The 8,446-nt window shown below is 39.6% G+C and overlaps 1 long non-coding RNA gene across 1 annotated transcript; it reads left to right on the plus strand.

Moving 5' to 3' along the window:
• The first annotated feature begins 7,050 nt into the window (after positions 1–7,050).
• Positions 7,051–7,650, plus strand: LOC125006541. The gene is made up of 3 exons (XR_007112597.1): positions 7,051–7,088; positions 7,167–7,241; positions 7,591–7,650. It is a non-coding gene; the product is annotated as an uncharacterized LOC125006541 (long non-coding RNA).
• Positions 7,651–8,446: the final 796 nt, after the last annotated feature.

Genomic DNA, 8,446 nt, shown 5'->3' on the forward strand with positions numbered 1-8,446 from the left:
ACAGTACAGTTGTGTATAAAAAGGGCTGGAGCTGACTCTATTTCCTGAGTGGGCTGAGATCCTTCAGTGTGTGCAGTAAGATGCTGGGGATCTTCTACCAGTCTGTTGTGGCCTTTTCTCTGCTGTGATCTGCTGGGGGAACATCATTCCAGCTAGTGACGCCAATAGACTGAACAGCAGACAGGACAAGGGGATTTTCTACGGGAATTTCCCACATTGGTCTTTTGTTAAACTATTGTTTACACCCCACTAGTGTTAACACATACAGAGCAGCTGAGATATTAGTCAACAGAATGAGCATGATGCTTGAGAAGTGCCTGGAGGCTCTCATCTTCATGGGAGGCTCTTAAATAGCAGTAGACTGGACAATGTTTTCCCATCTTTCCAACAATACATTGATATCCCTATGAGACAAGATAGTACCCTAGACTTATGCAATATAAACAATGCTTTTAGCGCACGGGTGGACACACTGCTTGGACACTTTTATCAGTCATGGATACTGTTATCAGTCATGGATAACCCTGACAACCCTCTCCACCAGACGATAGACAAACAGCGGAGCTCCTTCTTCAATCATAATGGCATTGGGTCAACAACTTGTAATATTGATTATACATAACAGTATCATTTGAAACTAGAGAAGCTACTCTTTCCTTTGACACAAAGCATCACAGCACTGGAGTAAAACCTAAGCTAGCTAACCTGGGTACTAATAAGTATACTGCAATGCTAATAAATCACAAGACAACATGGTGGATATTAAGCAAACGTCAGAGTTGCATTGAAAGTAGATTCAGTCTGCCTTCACTCTCCACCCACTGATATTTATCTACAACACTGAGGTTATTTCCACCACCTCTGCCTCTCAGAAATCAGCCAAACAGGAAAAGATCATCTCTCACTTTACACGTCAGTCTGATGTTCAGTCAGTCAGCGTCAAGACAACATGGAGGTCAGGGCTTTCTGCATCGCACTGTGTGAGTACTGACTCCTTTCCAGATAAAAACTTAATGATAAAGACTTAATGTAAAATTAAAAAGGTCATGTATTTGGAAGTCTTTCAGCATTGTTTACGAAGTGAACTGAAACATTATTCTTCATCAGCTACGACATTTAATAGAAAATAAATGTCCTGAATAGCTGTAGGACACGACAAAACTTTTACTGATTCATCTACTTTCTTTTCGTCTTTAGTGACTGTGATGATCCTGCTGTGTGCAGAGGATCAGGAGGTTGGTGAGTAGATTTTTTTGTTGGGTTGAAGTACAAAAGAGGCAAAAATGTCTTGAGATTTGAGTGTTTAATGTTTAACAGAGTTCCTCTCTGTTCTACTTTGTAGACTTTTCTATGTTGTAGAGGTCGTCAATCAGGAGTAAATGTCTAAACTGAATTTCTCTGTTTGTCTTTGTCTCAGATGCAGCTTTTCTTCGTATCTCTCCAAACAGACTGCAGTTCTTTGAATATGAGTCTGTCACTTTGTACTGTGATGGAGTCTTTTACTGTGATGTTGGACATAAATTAATTAGGGAGACACCTTCGTGTTGCACCACTAATGACAAAGCATCAAGAGGACCTACCTGCACCATTAAACGTGTTTATCAAGTTGACTCTGGAAAATACTTTTGTGAGGAAGGACAAGAGAGGAGTAACATCATCAACATCAATGTCACTTGTATGTTTGCAGTAAGCCAGTGATATTTTGTAATTATCTCAACTTGATTTAAAGATAAATTGAATATGATTGTGTTCTTCAGATGGTTCTGTGATCCTGGAGAGTCCTGCTTTTCCTGTGATGGAGGGAGAAGATGTGACTCTGAGCTGCAGCTCACAAAAGTCTTCTTCCAACATCCAAGCTGATTTCTATAAAGATGGAGTTCACAAGTGGAGAAGCTCCACAGGAAATATGAACATTAAAACAGTCTCCATGTCTGATCAAGGATTCTACAAATGTCACATCTCTGGAGTTGGAGAATCACCTCAGAGTTGGCTGGCTGTTGAAGGTAAGACATGTCAATTTCAATATTTTAATTTGAAATAAGTTCATATATGTGATGTAAGTTGAAGATGAATCTTACCTCCTCCTTCAAGTGTAATGTTAAGGAGACTTAATCTGAACTACGCTAACTGGTTGTTAAACCACTAAACCAATAACCCGGGAACCATCCTGTGAGAAGATAGAAGGCATTTTGAGAAATGAAATAGATTGCTTCTTAATTGTTTCATTTTTATTTAATCACAACCACTACATTAACCACTGTGTCCCATAATGTCTTTTCTCTCTTCAAAAAATCCCCAGATCACAGCTGTCACATTTACCCCATCCTAAGGACTGTGTTCACCATCATCATGGTGGTGGTGCTGCTGCTGCTGCTCGGATGTCTTCACTATGTATTAGTCAAACGTATAAAACAAGACTCATCTTCAACAGAATAGAGGGTTTTCTGTTATAATTCATCGTGTCTACTCTTACATTTAATCTAGAATTAAATCCGCTGTTATCAAGCTGTTTTTTATATATTTTGGACAAAGGGTTAGACACTGTGACTGTATCAGGAAATGAGCGTCTTGCTGAGAAACCTGTCTGACATATCTGCAAATGTGGTTTATAAACCTTTCGCTCTGGTCATCTAGCCTGACATATGATGTTCAAAATAACCATGGCGTCTGAGTGCTTCTATTAATTGATGTTGGTTTGTAAAAAACGTGTGAACTTTGACAGTGTGTCACCACCATCTGGTGTCTCCATCTGTTTGCAAGTTTGTAAAATATCAAGGAAAAATAAACTCAGAAATGCACTGTCAACACGCTAGTGTTCACTGTGGTGAGTTTTATGTTCCCAATTTCTTTTTTGTTTAAAGTAAAAAAATAAAAATAAAAAGGTTTTTAGTCGAATGTTGCACAACAGATGACAGTGATGCAGAAGTGAGGGAAAGTCAGATGTAAAACATTTGTAAAAGTAAAATGTTCACAACATATGAATCACATTATATGACATATATGACATTCATCACATATAAAATAACACCTAGCACAAATCACAATATCACAAACAGTTGCATAAAAGATATGATGGTGGAAAACCCTCCTGATGATGTTGTTCAGACATGGTTGTGGGGATGAAGCTCTTGGCTAACCATGTCCTCTTGCACGTTATTTGTCTGTAGATGCCTCTCCAGGCTGAGGCTCAGATTGAAGAGGTTTCCTTGCACTCCCTCAGCTTGTCCCACAGTTGGTGCTGTACCCTCCTTAGCTCCTCCTGTTCTTCAGACCTGAAGGCTCTCCTTTTGTTGTTCAGCAGGTGAGCGCTGGTGATCCAGGGCTTATTGTTGGCGAAACAGCGGGCAGTCCAAGGGGATACGACAGTATTCTCACAGAATTTCATATATTCTGTGATGCAGTCCGCCATGCTGATGATGTCCTCACCACGAGGCTGGCAGAGGGCCTCTCAGTTGGTGAACTCAAAGCAGTCCTGCAGGGCCTCCTTTTAGATGCAGGCTGCCATTGGACAAGAGGAGTACTTTGGAGTGAGCAGGACATGGTTGAGATTAGACCTGCCTAGCGGGGGTACAGCAGTTGTACTGTATGCATCGCTGGCATTTGCATACAGCAGATCCAGTGTTTTGTAATGGCAAATGTACTCGCTCAATCACTCCATACGTGAGGAAGAAGGTAGCCTAACTAACTGCACCGTCATCAGAGCAGACAGGACAAGAGAATTTTCTACAGGAATTTCTCACATTTGTCCTTTGTTAAACTATTGTTTACACCCCATCTAGTGCTAACACAAACAAGATATCTCATCTTTATGGGAGGCTCTTAAATAGCAGTAGACTGGATAATGTTCTCCCATCTTTCCAACAATACATTGATATCCCTATGAGGTGAGAAAGTACCCTGGATTTATGCTATGGCAATATAAACAATGCTATGGCTTTCAGTGCACGAGACACTGCTTGGGTTAGCTGACCACAGCACTTCCACAGCACTTCTGAAATACACTCATGTACTCAAACGACACAAGTTTACTACCTGCAGTGCGATCCAGTGGTTGGAGGATGCAATTGCTAGATTACAAAGGTCCCTTGTCTGAACTGACTGGAGTATTTTGGAAGCAGAGGAGGGCTTAAATACCAAAATCATTGCAATCATGCCTTGCAAATTTTGCAGCAGGCTCTCCAAAGCAAGGACTGGCTCACATTTGTGTCTATCTATCTATCTATCTATCCCTCCATCCATCCATCCATCCATGCATCTACTGTATACCGAAGAAAGAGCATGTTTGATGTCTCCAGAGTCTGGTGGAATGATATCAGTAGGTTTGAGCCTACGAGGGACAGAGCCCTGGAAAGGAAGGAGAATGTCACAGGATGATGTGAGTCTGTTTTCACCACTTACTCCTGGATTAAACACAGCACCAATTACAGACTTTTAAACCATAATGGCGTTGGGTCGACAAACTTGATTTTGACAAATCTTGACAAACAGATTAAGGGCAGTGAGCTTGGAGCTTTGGCCTAACTAGATTGACAGTTGATGGTATTTTCATTCCACTTTTCTTTCATTCACAATGACTTCATATTCTGATTATGATAAATACTAGAGTCTGTTAGGTATAGCAAGTATACAGCATATAAACCCACGCTGGAAAACAACTGGTTTTAGCTTAAAAATCTTTCTCCAGAAAGTCCTTCCCCTGAGCTTTCATGTTAATTCACCCCATTTCTTTCCCTTGCAACCCATTAATTAACTTACTTTGGACGCCATTATGTTTATGGCATTGCTTAGCCACGTTTTTTTTTTAATAACATGCAAACGTTTTTTAAACTCCTTCATGCCTTAATCACACTTCTGTTTCAGCTGTTACTCCAAACACCTTCATTTTTTTTAAAGTTTATGTATCATTTGGGCACATCTTTGTTCAGTACAAGTTGTCTGTGGTAGTCTTCTTGTGCAAGCAACTTATTAAAACGTCACACAGCAAATTAAGAAGAGTTGAATTCTAACTTAGTGTAAAGGTACCAACACTCGAAAAAGTGTTAAATTAACACTCTGAGGTGTGGAGTGTTGTAATGATTGACTTATACATGACAGTGTCATTTGAAACTAGAGAAGCTACTCTTTCCTTTGACACAAACATCACATCACTGGAGTAAAACCTAAGCTAGCTAGCCTCAGCCAACAGAGAAAACACCAAAACGTTGACTGGGTACTAATAAGTATACTAATAAGTATACTGCAATGCTGATAAATCACAAGACAAGATGGTGGATATTAAGCAAACATCAGAGTTGCACTGAAAGTTGATTCAGTCTGCCTTCACTCTCCACCCACTGATATTTAACTACAACACTGAGGCTATTTCCACCACCTCTGCCTCTCAGAAATCAGCCAAACAGGAAAAGATCATCTCTCACTTTACACGTCAGTCTGATGTTCAGTCAGTCAGCGTCAAGACAACATGGAGGTCAGGGCTTTTTGCATCGCACTGTGTGAGTACTGACTCCTTTCCAGATAGAAACTTAATGATAAAGACTTAATGTAAAATTAAAAAGGTCATGTATTTGGAAGTCTTTCAGCATTGTTTACGAAGTGAACTGAAACATTATTCTTCATCAGCTACGACATTTGATAGAAATTAAACATCCCAAATAGCTGTAGGAGATGACAAAACTTTTATTGATTTTATTCATCTACTTTCTTTGCGTCTTCAGTGACTGCGATGATCCTGCTGTGTGCACAGGATCAGGAAGTTGGTGAGCAGATTTCTTTGACAAAAGAGGCATATGTCTTGAGATTTGAGTGTTTAATTTTTAACAGAGTTCCTCACTGTTCTACTTTGTAGACTTGTCTATGTTGTAGACGACATCCATCAGGATTAAATGTCTGAACTATATTTCTCTGTTTGTCTTTGTCTCAGATGCAGCTTTTCTTCGTATCTCTCCAAACAGACTGCAGTTCTTTGAATATGAGTCGGTCACTTTGTACTGTGATGGAGTCTTTTACTGTGATGTTGAACATAAATCAATATTGGAGACACCTTCGTGTTGCACCACTAATAACAGAACATTTAGAGGACCTAACTGCACCATTAAACGTGTTTATCAAGTTGACTCTGGAAAGTACTGGTGTGAGGAAGGAGGAGAGAGAAGAAACATCAATGTCACTTGTACGTTTGCAGTGAGCCAGTGATATTTTCTGATTATCTCAACTTGAGATAATCAAGATAAATTAAATATGATTGTGTTGTTCAGCTGGTTCTGTGATCCTGGAGAGTCCTGCTCGTCCTGTGATGGAGGGAGAAGACGTGACTCTGAGCTGCAGAACCAAAGAATCTTCCTCCAACATCCAAGCTGATTTCTATAAAGATGAAGTCATCAAGTTGAGAAGCACCACAGGAAATCTGACCATCAAAACAGTCTCCATGTCTGATCAAGGATTCTACAAATGTCACATCTCTGGAGTTGGAGAATCACCACAGAGTTGGCTGACTGTCGAAGGTGAGATATGTTAATTTTTCAAAATAAGATTAATAAAGTATTGACCTCATATGTGTTGACACTTTCAAACAATTCCCATCTCTTTAAGATCCAGGTTTTTCTACAGTAGATACAGAAGATCACGAAGACTCTACTCCTGTCTCCTCTTCCTCCACAAGTACACCATGGATCATCATTGCTGTCTTGTTGATACTTCTCTTGTTGGTTGTGGGACGACATCACTTTGGCAGATTTGCCTGTAGCAGAGGTGGAGAACATTACAAGAACTTTACTTGGTGCCCACACTGGTTTTTCGTTGCTGCATCGTGATTCTTCCATGTACACAAAAGTTATACTGGAGTTCCTCAAGGTTCTGTCCTAGGGCCGAAGCTTTTCACATTCTAAATGCTTCTGTTGGGTGGTAATTTTAGGAATGACTCCGCAATTTTCCAAATTAATTGAACCTTGTCAGGTTGCTTGAGCCCCATCATCATGTTAAATTTATTCATTTATTTATCTTTTTATTTTAAATGTTATCCTTATTTTTTACAGATGGTAGTTCACGGTCACAGACAATGCCTGATTCAAGGTTATCAGAGCATCAGACAGGTAGGTTTAAGGTATGGAACTAATATATTAAGCAGAAAGGATATAAATATATATCTTTATTGTTCTGTCTTTTTATAGTCTCTGTACAGGCCAGTGCACCTGCAGCAAGCCAACCAATGTATGCTACTGTAACAAAGACCAGGAAGAAGAACGGTATTTCCTCTAACCTCATACACCTCAATTAGCAGTTAGCTACTCAGAATTTACATTGTTTGACGAGACGATGCTGGTAATAAAAGTCTTGATGCTGATGTTAGCTTTAACTTCCTACACCATGTAATCCACAGGTTCAGTTCAAATGATTTACACATGGGTGTCCATACGACTTGTATTCAGTTGTTATGCTCATTCTTTATTCAAACTAATCATTGGATGTTAACTGAAGCCTGGTGGTGGTTAGCTTAGCCTAGCATAAATACTGAGGAACACAAGCAAAAAATGACATTAGGTAAAAGACATTAAGCGTTATGTTATGTTTCAGTTGAATGTTTCTCTCTGTCAGATAAAGATGGAGTGTCACCCATTTATTACGCTTTGGGCAAGAGTTGTGCTCCACAGTCAGGTTAGAATTAAAATCATTCATAACATTGTTCATCCCAATATTTGTACATGATGTATTGTTCTAAGAAAGATACAGATGTAGCAAAGAATATTTCATTTGCCTTTAAGCAGCAGAGTCCAGCGAACCCTCAGCGTCCCCTGTTGGTAATGACGTCTTCTATTCTACAATTCAGGATGTAAGTCAGATACAGTCTCTTATCTTCTTGTTGTAATACAGTTGTCCTTCTATCACACTGTTCTTGCTGTCCACTCATAGTTGAGCTCCTTGTCTTCTGTCAGTGCAGCGTCTACACATCCTATCAAAACTCTGATTAGGATTGTCCTGTCTCCAAGCTCTCATTCTGCTGTTATGTAAACCTCTAACATGGTGTCATTTAAGTGATTGAGGGGTTCAGAATATTTCCCGTTAAAGCAGTATGGTTATAGATTTTAATTCATATGCTTTTTGTGTTGCAGGTTGCTAAGTGCTGACTGAAACGAGGCGGTTCTACATGAAAACCAGGAAGTAGCATATTTACAGCCAATATTGTACAAACAAAAAAGGAAAAAAAGAAGCAGACATACAAGTTGTTGAGTTTATCGCACTTGACAGCGTGAACACTTTAACCAACGTATCAGAGATGTTTCGGTTTATTTTTGTCAGCCAGTTTAACCAACTTGTTCCATCAACCTCATCTGTTCACACAGTTTCTCCCCAGATGAACTCTGCTGCTGCTTCTAAACGTGTTGCGGTTCTCTATGTATCTGAAGGGGTTGTATTGCTTTTTTAGGTTGTGGTCAGCAACGAGACAAAGGTT

The sequence above is a fragment of the Mugil cephalus genome, chromosome 1, assembly GCF_022458985.1.
Source record: "Mugil cephalus isolate CIBA_MC_2020 chromosome 1, CIBA_Mcephalus_1.1, whole genome shotgun sequence".
Lineage (NCBI taxonomy): Eukaryota > Metazoa > Chordata > Actinopteri > Mugiliformes > Mugilidae > Mugil > Mugil cephalus.